Source organism: Sarcophilus harrisii, chromosome 6 (assembly GCF_902635505.1).
Source record: "Sarcophilus harrisii chromosome 6, mSarHar1.11, whole genome shotgun sequence".
Lineage (NCBI taxonomy): Eukaryota > Metazoa > Chordata > Mammalia > Dasyuromorphia > Dasyuridae > Sarcophilus > Sarcophilus harrisii.
The window spans coordinates 34,224,596-34,240,430 of record NC_045431.1 but is presented as its reverse complement, the minus strand read 5'-3'; the positions used below and the strand labels follow the sequence as shown (position 1 = coordinate 34,240,430).

The 15,835-nt window shown below is 34.8% G+C and overlaps 1 protein-coding gene across 1 annotated transcript in view; it reads left to right on the top strand.

Annotated features, from left to right (window-relative positions):
- Positions 1-15,835, top strand: part of GABRA4 (gamma-aminobutyric acid type A receptor subunit alpha4) — a 91,478-nt gene that overhangs the window by 37,919 nt on the left and 37,724 nt on the right. The gene's annotated exons all lie outside the window — the stretch shown is intronic.

The following is a 15,835-nucleotide window of genomic DNA, read 5'->3' as shown; positions in this document are numbered from 1 at the left end:
AAAAACAGATTGAGAATAATAGAAAGGGATGCTGGAAAGAATGCTCTAGGAATCTTACATGGGAAATGTAACCCATAAAATAATTTGACTGATTTTTACAAACACATCAGAAGTAATACATTCAGTGTGTCACCCCCTTTCCAGGAATGACAATGCACTTATACCTTTAAAATTATTTTTAATTATTTGAGTATGAAATAAACCACTCAAAATGAATATTGCCACACAGAAAGAATAGTGAAAAAAATCCTATATTAAAGCACTCTTTTCATACAACTAGCTATTTTTAAAAAAGAAAATTATATTAGAAATTTCAACATGCTATTTTCAAAGTTATCCAGTTTGTATTTGCTTCTGAACTTTCTTGTCTAATCGTATTTAAAAAATGATTCAATTATATAAACACACACACGCACACACACACACACACACACACACATATATATATATATATATAATTTTATTTTGATATGTATTTATTCCAATGGTGCTACTCTTGCTCATTACAATTTTAGAACTAGATTTCCCATTTTGGAATTGCAGAGCCTTTTTTGAACATCCTCAATTGTGGTAAATCTTTTAGTCATTGATTGGATTTTTGGAAAACGACCAAAGTCATTCAGAGACAAGAATGAGGAATAAGGTGTGTAATTAAAATGTGTAATATTTTATTTGGTTTAAAAATGGGCTGTGATTGCGAAGTAATGTGACTCATTTTTTGTTTCTTTGCCATACAAATGGCTTTGAAGTTAACTGCACTGCATCAGCTCTCTTCTAAGGTGAGAGTTTGAAGGCCAACTTCCAGGTTTGATAGAGAAGGTCACACCTTTTGGAGGAGAATTGTTCTGGAGCTGCTGCTTCATTCTGTTGCCTCTACATTTTCTTTTTAATCTTGATCATGTGAAAAAATGGGTTGTGGTTTATTTAAAGGAAAATTATTGATTTATTTCCAGTCTCGCAGATTTTCCAGCACCTAAATGTGGCATAGAATAGGAAATATTCATATTTCAAAGACTATAGGCTGCTTTTCCAGGCCATCCTGGGCCTGCAGAGACACAGCTCAGACTAAATGTTCAGGACTGCACAGAGGAAACAACACATCAGAATTGAGGTATTGTTCATCTAATGGTGAGCTTAAAACAAAAATCTAAAAGCCCCGGAAGGATTGTTAATTCTCAAGTCATAACAGTGCCCGAAATACTCTCTGGTTTCCAACTTTCCATCCTTTCTATCAATAACAAGCCCAGTTTGGTGACCATGTTCAGGTGTTCTGTTTTTGCTAATTTTTAAAATCTTAATTAATTTAACCTCTTCCTTATAACTTTTCCCACTTCTTCATTAAATTCATTTTAAAAAGAGGGAAAAATAAACATATAACTGCATAATTCTGCAAAACAAATTTCCATTTTGACTATGCCCTAAAATGTACATCTATCTCTCTATGTATTTTAAATTCACCACCTCCCTATCTGTGACAATTTTCATCATTAGTCTTTTGGAGTCATAGTTTAGTCTTTTAAAATTGTTTTTCTTTTTTTAATGTTGCTATCAATGCATAATTTGTTTGCCTAGTTCTTTTCACATTGCTCTGCATCAGATCACAAAATTCTTCCCAATTTGCCTTGAAATTATCCATTTTTTTCTCATGGCATAAAAATATTCCATTATATCCACAAATCACAATATTGTTTTGCCATTCCTCTTTAGAAAGGCATTCCTATAGTTTACAATTCTTGGCTATTGTGGAAAGAGCTGCTATAAATACATCTCAACATATAACAAACACATTGTTTGCTTTCTTTGGGGTATATGTTTTGAAATGGAATAGCTGGGTTACCTCACTATGGATGTTTTTAAACAGTATATAAGAAAAGAAAAGCATTGTCACAAAAACATAAAATTATTCTTGTATTTTCTTCTCGGAAGGAATCAGTATTTTATTACCACTCTTCTTGATTGGCTTTTGTTAGAGACAGTCTAAGATCATCAGGTTTGAGAAGAATTAAACTGGAATTCTGGGTTGGCCATTTGCTGTCTTTGTGTCTTAGTTTCCTAAGGAGTTGAGGATGAGGAGTGATAGTGGGAAGATGGGGAGTAATGAGAATTCAATTATTTCTGAGGCCCATTATAATTCTAAAATACTATGGTCATTTAGGGAAGTATAAACAGCAGCTTTTTTCAGTGCTTTGGGTTGACATTCTCTGCATTGGTGTTTAGGCTCCATTAACACTTAGCATAGACTTTTGGTGATCATTTTTACCCCTTATAAATATATTTAAATATAAATATAGCAAAGGCATATTTAAGAGGCATTGTGAAGTGTTAGATTGGAAGCAGCAATGGATAGCTTGAGAAACTCATGTTTTCCATAAGCTAATATGCTGCCTGACTCTCTATATTTTGTCTTAACTGGAGTCTCTTGCTCCTTCTCTGTCCATATCTCTGTATATCTACAATCTGAGTGGTTCAGGACACTTGGCTTAATTGGTAGAATGAAAATCAAAGGGGAAAATTTTAAAATATGCCTTTAATAAATTTTTAGTATGAAAATCACCTGAACTTAGGTTATATAGTAATGGGAATATAAATTTTTACACTGTAGTGTCATGATTTAGAATTGGAAAGGGCCTTAGACATCATGTCCAACTTGCTCATTTTGCAGCTGACACAACTGGGCCCTGGAGGGGCGATGTTAACTTGCACAGGTCACGCAGTGATGGAATATTTGAGGCAGGATTTAAACCCTGGTTTTTGTGAGTCCAAATTAGGGGACTGATCAACCTTGCCTCATTGTCTCTCCGTTATACAGCTGGCTTTTCTACCTCATGAAATCAGTTTATCAGACACGGCCTTTAAAGGAATTCTAATAGTTTTGTTGCAATCCTACTTAAAGTCAGAGAATTGCATTAAATGATAAATTGAAATTTCCTAGGATCCTATAATTGAACAGTGCCTTTTTCTTTACTAGGAAGAAAAGGAGTCAAAGAAATGTGTTTTTGATCGACTCTGTGAGACTTGCCATAATTCCATTAATCATACTACACATGCATTAATTCCAACCACAATCACCACGATCACCTTTTCTTCCTAACTATTCTCATTATTTTTTTACCATTGTCCGTACATTAGGCTAATTAAACACAAGCCCATAGTAAATATACTCTGACCTTTCACTGAAAATGTAGTCTCATGAAAACCAAATGAAATGTGATATGCAGGAGAGATTGAATATATAAAAATTTCTAAAGGCTCGTTCTTGGATTTCCTCTGGGCATGACTTGATTTCTTTTCATCTCTGATAATATGGGTGAATGTCTTTAATGACTTAAGAACATAGAATTCAGGGTTCTAATTATTTCTATCAGAGCCCTGGAGAGGCAGAATGAAATAGTACCTAGAGTAGCTATTCTCAAACTTTTTGAGCTCAAGACTCCTAGAACTCTTTTCATTCTTAAAAATTATCGAGATCACACAAGAGCTATTGTATATGTGAATTTCATCTATTAATATTTATTGCATCACCAATTAAAATTGATAGTTAAATTGCTTATTTATTAATTCATTTAAAATAACAATAACACACTGATTACATTTCAGTATACTTTTTATAAAAAAAACATTAAGTACTTTTCAAAACAAAAATTAGTGAGAAGAGTGGCATTGTTTTATGTTTTGCAAATCTCTTTAATAGCTTAATAGAAAACAGCTGGGTTTTCCTGTCTGCATCTACGTTAAATCTGTTGCAATCTGTTGTATTTGTTGAGGCACATAAAGAAAATCTAGCCTCACACAGATATGTAGTTGGAAAAGGGAGGGGGCATTGAATTAATATTATTATAAAGATAGTTCTGATCTGTCAGACCACCAGAAAATAAGGATCTCTGAGGAGTAAAAAGACCATACTTTGAGAACTACTGAGCTAGAAGACTTGGACTCAAGTCCTGCCTTTGGTATATACCAGAACTTTGAGGGTAGGCGAGTCATTCATTTCTTATATTAGTGCACAGCAAAATGTTTGGTAGTGTTTAATAAATCCTTGAGTGGAATGTATCCTCAGCTCAATTTCTTAACGCCCAAGTTCTAGGTTTGAAGAAGAAAAATTCTAATTTGGGAGGACATTAAACTGATGAAACCACCGGTCCAGCAAAACACACACACACACACACACACACACACACACACACACACACAAATACACACAACTTACATCCCTGATCAGATGACTTGTAGACCAGGTCCCTCTGATTCTATGATTAACAGGCAAGGACTTTAGATTCCTACTTCCCTTAGAAAAACAAATCAGAGACCAAGCTTTTATACAACTTGCATCCAGTGACTTTTATTCTTGTTCACTTTATGTCTGGCTTTTTTGTCATGATTTTTATAATGTTGACAATTTAATTCCCAAATAACTGGCTTCATTAAAATGTTTTTGCCTTTCAAATATATCACAGACTAAAGAGTAAAGACATTTATTCTTTCTCTATTAAAATGAAAAATAGTTAGTTTTAGTTCCAATTTTGTTTGCTTGTATCAACTGTACCTTCTTTTTCCTTCTAATTTTTCTTCTTTTATTTTTCCTTTTCCCCTGTCTTACTGTTACAAATAGGGGACTTAAATATCCATATAGATATTGCCTCAACTCCTTACCCTTTCTATTGCTCAGTCACAAAACCTCATCACTTATTCCTGCACATATTTCAGTAATACATAGGGATGGGTACACATTGGATCTCAGGACTACTCACAAATGTCCAATTCCCTGAATTAGAAACTCTGTCATTCCGTTATCTGACTCTCACCTCATATCATTCTCCCATCTCCTGTCCTTTACCTCTTTCCATTCTATTCTTGGTATTTTTTTAAATTAAGACCTTCAATCTTTCTACTTCTTAATAATTTGACAAAGTATAACTTCTCTGGATTCATTTTCTTCCTTCTCCAATTTCAAGCCTGAGCCATTTCAGCTGTGTAGTCCACTACTCTTGAATCCCTTGTTGCTTGTCTAGTTGTTATTCTTTAATGCTAAACCTCAGCCCTGGGTTATTTCTTCTTTTGTTTCCACATTTGGACCACTAAAAATAATGAGAGGAAGTCTCACAACTCTACCTACCAATTTCAACAACAACAAAAAATTCAATCTCATCTGGATCATTATTACAGCAGGCTATTCTCTTTATTCCTCTGCAATTTATTCCTTTTCTCATGCCCCACACAAGCTATTTCATATCACCTCTTCCTCTCTTGAACTTCATACATCTTCTGTTTTCATTTTTTACAGTGAAGGACTTTATTTTTTATTGAGAAAATTGAGGCTGTTGTAAGTGATCTTTCCTTTCTCCCATTTTCTTCATTTCAAAAATCTTTTTATGTGATTTCCCTTTCTGTCTTCCTTTCCCACTGTTTCTGACAAAAAGGTAGTTCTTCTCCTTGCCAAGGTCAAACCCTCTACATGTACAATTGATCCTAGAGCCTCAATCATATTGCAATCTCAAAGCATCCCCCCTCTCTCAAGAATTTCCAATCACTTCTAAATATCAAATTCTCTTTTCCCTTGAAACATGAGTAAGTCTCCAGATCCCCTTAAGCTACAATTATTCTGCCTTTTTCATCTATAGTCTTAGAAAAAAAATGCCTATATTTAATTCTTCCATTATATTGAAGTGCCACAAGTTTCTTTAGCCATTTCCCAACTAATGGGCACTGGCTGTTTCTACTTCTTTGCTATCAAAAAAAGTTAATATTTTGGTTTCTCTGAGTGTTTTCTTCTTCTTAATGGCTTCCTTGGGGTATATTCCTAGGAAAGGAATCTTTGGTTCAAAGAATATGGACCTTTTAGTCATTTTGTTTGCATAATTCCAAGTTACTTTATAAAATGTACCAATTTATAGCACCACCAATTTGATTGTGTGCCCATCTTCTCATAATTCCCTCCAACATTAATTATTCCTATGTTTTCTCTCCTTTGAAAGTGAAGGATATGAGATAAAACGTAGGGTTGTTTTGGTGGCATTTTCTTATAATAAATGACTTGCATTATTATTTAATGTGCTTTTCAATATTTTGTAATTCTTTTGAGAACTATGTATTCTCATCCTTTGATGACATATATTTTGGGGAATGGCTTTTGGTTATCTATCTCGAGCTTTATATATGTATATAGGTGTATATAATATCTCTATTTGCATATATGTATATATACACATGCATATATATACATACACACATATATATATATATATGGATATTTATATCCATATATATATGTATATATGTGTGTGTGTGTGTGTGTGTGTGCATTTTCAAGAAATCTTTGTTATTAGCTAAAACTGCACTAAAACTTTGGGGATATATATCTCTTTTTTTAGTTGTTCATATATCTTAGAAATCAAACCCTAATCTGAAAAATTAGATATATTTTTCTCCTTTTTTTGATTTCTTTTTTTATTTATCTGGACGCATTAATTTTATTCGAGCAGTAGTTTTTTTCAGTTTCAAACAATAAAAATGATGTTTTAAAAATATCTTCTGTTATATGGACTGGTTCTTTGGGAGGTGAGAAAAGATAATGGGAGACATTTTGCCAATAAAGAAACAAAAATATCAATAATACTTTTAAAAAAAATTAAAGCAAAACAGTTCTTTAGAGTGGTTGTTGTATACGCCAGGTTGCAAAGGGCTTAGGTGATTGAGGGTGTAACAAAATGTCCAATAAAGTCATTTTTTTAAATCAAGATCTAGCTAATTTTTCTAATAATAATGTAAGTTTTTTGTTTTTCTTCCCGGGTTACTTTTACCTTCTGAATCCAATTCTCCCTGTGCAACAAGAAAACTGTTTGGATCTGCACACATACATTGTATCTAGGATATACTATGACATATTCAACATATATAGGACTGCTTGCCATCTAGGAGAGGGGGTGGAGGGTGGGAGGGAAAAAACAGAAACAGAAGTGAGTGCAAGGGATAATGTAAAAAAAAATTGCCCTGGAATGGGTTCTGTCAATAAAAAGTTATAATTAAAAAAATAATAAAATATAAATAATAATAATAATAATAACGTAAGTTCACTTAATACCAGATCTCATTACTTATTAATCTTTGCCTTTTCCCTTTCCTATCCCAAATACTTTGAATATGATTTCTTGTACATAACACAAATTTAGTGAATTCTCATTTAATTGAATCAAATTGCCAATGAATTCTTGTGATATGGTCTGCTCTGAGATGACAATAACTGAAAGATATTAAAAATAACTGTTTGAGAATGAAGTAACTAAAATTATCTAAACTTAAAGTCTGTGATTGGCTCTGCAGAGAGTTGATGTGACCCTGAACCAAATGCCAATGATTCTTTGTGCAATTTGTTTACTAAATTGCTTGTAATTATTGGTCTTTTCATCTACATGTATCCCAATAGAAACCGTGGTCATCAGTAATCTCCTCTTGGGGTCTATATGGAAGTAACTGATGTTGTAAAATGAAATTCAAACTGTTAACAATCCATATTAAAACTTATCTTTAAAATGGTCTTCTCAGTGCTTGGAACTTAAGCTTCTCTCCTTTGGAAGTCTTCCCTGGAGTTAAATGACTCTGTGTCACGGTCTACCTTCAAGCAGCTGGGGAAGGTGACTGGTTTCCAAAGCCAAGAGTAGTTTGTGCTTCTGTTCCATGCTGCTTCTCGTGCTTGTCAGTGGGTACAACATTTCAGTATATTTGTAAAAAATTAGTGACATCCTTTAAATCTTGTAGGAATAAGGAATATGCAGAGCCAGTGCTGCTTGATGCTACAGTATTCTGTCATTAGTTGTACCCTTTCATTACAGAGTGAATGTTTAATTGAGCTGTTATTCCAGTGCACAATTTTAATGGCATGAGAGTCAGACTGGTGTTTAATCTTTGATGGTGTGTGGGAGCGGGGTATTTGTGTGTGTGTGTATGTGTGGACTCTTGAACAGATTTTTCTGAAACCTATCCCCATGTCACCTGAAGTTGGGTCAAATCTGTCAAATTTATTAATTTGCACAAGCATAGAAATGACCCAAGGGCAAGGGCCACCATCCCCAATGCAGAAAGAAACAGTCAATTAGCTGTGGCTCATTTTGGTAAGCATTCCTTGGCAAAGCTGTAGCTGGGAAAATATGATAAAAATATCACAGTAGTTCAGGATTTAGGTGGCTCAAAAATGATGGGCTGAAGCTCAGCTGAGAGATATATTTAGGAGCACTCCATTATCTTCAATGCTACACTGAATGGGGGTGTAATGGAAACTGGATATATTGGGGGCAGAGTTCAAGGCTAACTCAAGGTGTGTCAAGTTTCTGGAGTTCATCTATCACTGCGGGATAAACCTACATGACAACGACACTTCCCTGCAGTATAATCCTAAACTTAGTTGACTTGGTGAGACAACAGTGTTGAAATGATTGTTTGACATTGTTTATATGTGGTCTTTTGTAGTATCTTAACTGACTGTTAACCCAATGGGTAATTTTGGTTCCTAATACAAATCACAACTCTCCTATTGCTTCTATCCAGTGTGATTCTTGTTCATAACTTTATGAAAATATTATGAAAATATTCCAAAAATATTATTAAAAGTAGCACTTTGTGGTTATGATTCGATTATTTCAGTTGTGTCCAACTCTTTGTAATCCTATTTGAGGGTATTCCTGGCAAAGATGCTGGAGTGGTTTGTCATTTTCTTCTCCAGCTCATTTTACAGATGAGGAAACTGAGGCAAACAGGGTTTAGGGACTTGCTTGAGGTCACATAGCTAATAAGTGTCTTGAGCCAGATATGAAATCAGGAAGATGAGTCTTTCTGACTCCAGACCAACCCTCTATCCACTGGGCTATCTAGCTTCTCTCGACAATAATAGAAAGTGGTATTTATGTAATTTTTTAAGATTTACATCATGTAATTATTGGTTTTATTCTTCCATAAGTCTTCCATCTACTATATCTGATTTGTGTAAGTTAAAATCTCAGTAAAAATAAAATAAGAATATTTGTTATTTATATCTCACTTTAAGGTTTACAAAGCACTTAATTTGCTATATCTCACTTTATAGGAAAATAGAATCTTAGGTTGAAAGCCAGAAAAAATGTTAGAGACTATCAGAACCAATTCCCTCATTTTCAGATGGGGAAACTAACTTGTGCAAGGTCATGTCAACAATAGGTGCCTAAGCTAGGGTTGGAACTTGGCTTCTGAGGTGGTATGGTAATGGAGGAAAGGTGCTGGTTTAGAGTTCAAATCTTTCCTTTATGTGACCTTGGACAAGCAACAACTTCTCTAGATCTCTAATAAACTTGTGGTATGGAGTGAGGGGGAGGGCTTTAGACTGGGTTGATGGTCCCTAAGGAACCAGCTTGACAACTTTCCTGTAAACTTATGATTTATGATCGTAAATCCTAATAATAACTGCTCCAGCTGTGTATAACAGGTTTGATGCTCTCACTCTGCTTTATATGAGTAAATTTCAAATAGGTAGTTTTAAGGGATTTTATGAATATCACACTTGTTTACTCAGAAATTTATATTTGTTCATTTATAACCCAATTCCTGGCATAGTGCTGAAAAAAAAAAGAATGTTTAACAAATACATATTGCTTGGATAATTAACATTATACTCTCATATTTTTAAATTATAGGCTTATTCCAAGTATAGCAATAGAAGCATGTAGAACAAACTTATCAAAGTTGAAAATGAGGCATTAAACATGTAGAATTGTCTAAATGGATTTATATGAGCATCTTTATAATATCGGCAGGCATGGGTTGCTGGAAATGTTGTTTATGATGGTGGAAGCAGGCTTTTAGGATATAGATGGCAAGAACAGCTGCAGAGCCTTTAAAGAGACTTCTCTCAGTGATTGTATGGCCCTGCCAACAAGTCTTTCCCCTTTTTTCATGGAGTGGAATTATTTACACTTCCTCCTGCTTCTTCTGGCCCAGCTGCCAGTGTTTCTCTGCTATTTTGCAGGGCTAAGTTTTCCACCAGTATTATATAATATATATTATTGAACTCTCAATTTCCCAACAAGATACTACATAAGCTCATTGTGGACGGTGACTTTCCCTCAATGTAAAATGAATTACATTTTATTTCAGCTACTTTTCTAATTTTTCAAGGAATAGTTTTAAAAAACAGAATAAAATTGAATCGATAAGGTATAAATTATATATACATACATGTATATAAATTATAATATAATATAAATATTATAAATTATAAATATAAATAATATAAATTATTGTTCTACAGGATTTTACTCATGATGTTTTCTTTATATATGTTCTTCAAAGCTTTTTTTAAAAAAATTGGTGTCCATTCTAGTAATGCTTACTCTTTATTTTCCAATTTCACTGATACCTCTACATATATTTCTCCTTTGATATGTACCATTTCAAATTGACCTCATTTGTTTTAGCCTTTTAATTTATATAACTAAACACAGTTTTTATTCACTTTTCTGCCTAATTTTACAACTTCTCTTGTCTACAACCTAAAGTTTCTCAATCCAAAATATTCTCCTGAGGTATTGCTAGTTTGCTGCTTTCTGCCAGCTCCGATCATTGTTTACTTACTTTACAAATTCTTTTCTAGGAAATGCTGAGTTGATTACAGTTTGAGGACAATATAGCAGGTTCTCTAAACAAACAAAGGCAGGATGATCCCTAGTGATTGAAGGGCTTCAGGTAAATCACACCGTGTCTCTCTTTTCCTCCCACCACAGTTTTAAACAGGTGAAATGAAGTTGCAATGAATTTCAAGGGCAGTCTTGAAGGGGAAAATGAGGACAATAATATTTCTTTTACACTTCGATGCACGTACAATGTAGGTACTTTCTCCCATATTATACAATCCAGCCCATTCATGATTTCTCATCCTGAGTGAATCGTTCCCTTGCCCTTTCATAAACTATCCAGAGGGAATCTACTAAATATAACGTGTCTTTGTTTAGATCCCTTGACGTTTGTGGTTATCGGTGGAGCATATGGGCTGTCCATCGGCTCTCACCACATGACTGGAGTACCTTCATTTCTCATCATCCAGCTGTCTGAGGACATTTTTCATTTCACTTCTCTAGGACAATTCCTGGTTGGTAATCCTTCACAAACCATGCACACTCTCTGTGTGCCTCTACATTGTTCTTTGGGTGACCCTCAACTTTAATTTTAAATTCTAAAATTTTAAAATGTAAGGATTTTATTCTGTTCCTCTATGGCTAGACAGACAGATTTTTTCTCATCTTCCTGACTTGGGTGATTATCTCCTTAGCACTTCTTACCTGTGTAAGATAATAATTATAATGAAAAAGGCTATGATGGATTCTATCCAGCATTTTACCATTTTCAGAGTACAACATAACACAAGTATCATCACTAATTTTACTGATTTAAAAAAAGCACTGTAATTCAGAGGAGTTAAGTGATCTGCTCACTATCAAATGGACATCCAGATTAATAATCTGGATGCATTGGTGTAGATATTTGATCCCAGAAGTTCTGACATCAAGTCCCTTCTTCTTTGTAGAACAAATCTATTGGCTCCTATGCATAGTGATTAAGAAATAATTTATTCTTCAAGTCCACAGGAACTACAAATGAGCCACACAAACACTTGTATAGAGAATATAATTTTTGTTAGTTAACATCATTGATATTTATAAAACTCATTGAACAAAAATGATACATTTGAACAAGTCCTAAGCAATGACCCTCAAATCTCAATCTCAAGCATTGTCTCTCTGTCTGTCTCTTTTTCTCTCTGTGTTTCTTTACATCTCTCTCTCCCTCTCTCTTTCTCTCTCTCTGAGTCTCTCTCAGAGTCTCTCTCTCTCTCTGTCTGTCTCTCCAGAGACAGCTGGATCTGGAGAGAGAGAGTATCTTTTCACAGAGTACTTGCTGGCAGGGGAGGGAGGGAAGTTGTAGCAAGTTACTGGATCTCTTTACTTCTTTTGTCTTGATTGCAAAGGTTTAGATCATAAAATCTCTCCTCTCTTCTCTTCTTTCCTGTCCTGTCCTTTCCTCTCTTATGTTCTCCTTTTTACTCCTCTCTTCTCCTTCTCTCTCCTCTCTCTCTCTTCCTCTGCCATTTGTGACTTTATCAGGTTAGGGATGGATTGTTGATTAATTTCTAGCGACATGTCTCCTCTGCAATTTATGCATGAAGGTAAAAATGAAAAAATTAAAAGCATTTTAAGCACTTGGTAAGTGCTAAGTGCTGGAAATACAAATAGAAAAGCAAAACAGTTCCTTTTGTCAATGAAAGCCACACATCCAGAAGGTTTCAACATTTCAGTTGCAAGCCAGAGAGAATAACTCAAGTGTCCCTAGGGTGAAGTAGTAAAGCAGATGGAAATACATCTTTAGTGAATTTGTTCTGGAAAAAAGCATATCTATTTCTGTTGCTTACTCATTTAATAAAGGTACTAAGGACTTTAGGGTGGAAAGAACTTTCTTAGCTGGTAAACTTTCTTATTCAGTTTCATTGATGATGATGATGATGATGATGATGATGATGATGATGGAGGTGAGGAGAGAACTGCAGCATCTATGGGCACGTTTGCCAGGTTACCTTTCCCAGGATTCATTCCCACTGCAATAAGTGGGCTAAAAGCTGGGCTTATGGGGTGGGGCAGCACTGCTATTTCAGGAGCTCTTGACCAACTGTTGCTTTCTGGTTGGCAGTTGATGTTGGGATGCAGAGAGGAAGGAATAATGAACTCTTTATCTAGAGGATGGTCCCTCTTAGTGATACCTTCTTTGATCATGAGGGCAAAGTCATGGATGTTGGGGGCATTTCTATAGCTGGAGTTCTTGGATGAAGCAACTTGGCCCGTCTCCCTATAGGTCTGAGAAGGTGATGGGAAATGCAATCTTCCCACCTTTAATATTCCCCTTCTTCTTTCTCCATTAGAACACTTTGCTTCTGTAGCCAGGAGGGCTTGCCTGCTTTCTTGGTGGCAACTGATAAGCAGTTGATGTTGGGGGGAAGTAATTTGGATTGCTTCTCTTCTCTATAATTTGACTTGTAGCCCTGAGAGATTAACCATCTTTCCAAGAGTCACCCAGCAGAATATGCCATCTAGGAGACTTTAACTTTCTGCTGGAGAGACTGACTCTGTGTCCACTATGTCACGATGTCTTTCAAATAACTATTTAAAATAACCAAGCAATAGATTCTACCTAGGGCAGCTAATTGGCCCAATGGATAGAGTGTTGGGGTCAGGAAGACCTGGATTCAAATCTGGTCTCAGACACTTAATAGTTGTGTGACTTTGGGCAAGTCACCTACCCTTGTTTGCCTTAGTTTCCTCATCTGTAAAAGGAGCTGGAGAAAATATGACAAAGCATTTCAGTTTCTTTGCAAAGAAAACTCCCAATGGGGTCATGAAGAGTTGGACACAATGAAACAACTCAACAATAAAAAAGTCTGTCTATAGTTCTCAATGACTGTAATTATACTGAAGGTAAAAGAAGTTGCATCTTGTTTATTAAGGTCAAAATTTAAAAAGAAAAGGAAGATATAACATCTGAAGGTCAAGTATCATGTCTAATCTACTTTCTCCTAATGGAATGTTCTCATGGGAGAAGGGCAAAACTCAGCATTCACTCTGAGGGGCAAACCAACCCACACTTGCCTTTTTCATATGCTTTGAAGGGTGCTACCAAAGCCACTTCCAAAGACAATATATCTCTAAAGGTTCTTTCCAATCATTTTTAAAATTACAATTAGCAGCCATTTTATCCATTTGCTCAGAAGTCTGAAGAATTGTCACAGAATACATGTTAGGATGGCTACTTGTTTTCAGGCCATTTTTACCTAAACTCCATCAAACAAGAGGAGAAAAATAAGATGATCATTGACATGCATATGGTGCTTTCAAGTGGCCAAAGCCTAGTTATTTCATACAGTTGCTAACTGGGAAAGGCAATTAATTACTGCTTTGCAAGGGATAAGTCATTGGCAAGGTATGGTGGGAATTGCTATAGCTGTCCAGAGAAAAATGCAAATAATTATCTAAGTATTTATGACAAAAGTTTGGTGGGGTGAGAGGAGCTGAATTTTCAAGATAATTGCCTCAGTTCTCAGTTTTGATTTTCCAGTGAAATGAACTAGAGGAAGTTTCTCCCTCTTTCCCCCTCCCCACTTCAGTCACTAGCTTTTACATATATATACACACACATGTATATGTATATATACATATGTATGTATATAAATATAAGTGTGTGTATATATATATATAAATATGTATTTGTGTATGTATGTATATATGTACATAAGCATTTTAAGCCACAGATAGAGACCTGCTTTCTGAGGCAAATCTCCCAACCTTCCTTAGAGTCTGCTCTGTGTGCCTTGGTGGGGGGGGAGGGGGCGGTGTAAGGCCCTGCAGGCATTTGAGTGATTTCACTAGGATATTTTTTCCTGTTAGCTTATTTATTTTTATTTTCAGCTTAAAGCAGCTAAGCCTTGTGCAAACAGAGAATATATTCAAAGGAAAGACTCCTTTGGGAATAGCTCAGGATGGCTGTTTCTGGGGGGAAAAAACCCCAAGCCTATACTTTGTTAAAATCTGGATTGATCCTGAAAAAATGGTAATTTGCTTTTTACCTGAAGTTTGCCAATGGGCTAATCTAAAAATGGTATCAGGAGGTGATCTATTATCCACAGAACAAGAATACATTCAGGTACCAAAATAGAATGAGTCAATGGGGACTTATGTGCCAACAGAAAGATATTTTAGGACTTTAGCAGTTTTAAAGAAACACATTCAGATTTTTCCATTCATTTTATTGTTGTAAACCCTTAAACATTAACTCTCCAACCCCTCTGGCAACTTTCAAAACGTACTTTCATTTTATTTTTCTGCTTAAGATCTGGATTCAAGTCCTGTGGTAGCTAGTTAACTAATTGTGTGACCCTGGATTAGTAATTAAATCTCTCTGAGTCTCAGTTTCTTCATTATAAAATGAGAATAATAATTTTTAAAGCAATTACTTCAAATGAAATAAAATATGTGAAAAACTTAAAACAAGATATAAATGTCAGCTATTATTATTGCTTTTCAATATTATTCTGACTAAATGTATCAAAGTCCCATAAGAATTGCTAATTTTCTTCTTTTTTATGGGTTAAACATATGAAATCTCCCTTTGTCTATTTCATAAATATTAGATTTTAAAAGATGAGGACATAGAGTCTTAGAAGAACTGAGTGAAAATATCAGATATTACCTGAAACAATTTTCCATTTGAATGAATAAATCTTAATTATAGGGCAATCAAAAAATCCTGCTGAATTTCAAAATTCCAGATTAATGTGCAATGGAATAATGTTTTACACAATGAAAATTGGCTCCATTGTTTCAACTATATATTTCCAAAATGCAATTGAAATAGTTGGCTTCTGTTATTTTCCAAAATGTGTTCCAAAAATGGTGCTTGGAGCTAAAGTTATCATTTATAAGGGTATTTCCAGATCCCTGGAGATGATTTCAGCTGATTAGGGGATAGATTTAGCACCCTCCTTTTTTCAGCCATTTTTGTTCATGTTTCTCACTCATTTTTTGCTGTTTAGTAGAGTTTGTTATTTACTAATCCTAATAATGTTAGCTTTAAGTAGACAGAGATAACTGAATTTATAATGGGCAAACTTGGCCATCATAAAGAGATGATGAAATTTATCTCTTTCCCTTCTTTGCAGACAAGTGGAGGGGGAGGAATGGTTGTATAATAATACTGCATATACTATCATGAGCTGTTGATATGTTAATTAATTTTGATGAGCTACTTTTTTCTTTTTTTTTCCCAATGGATGGTT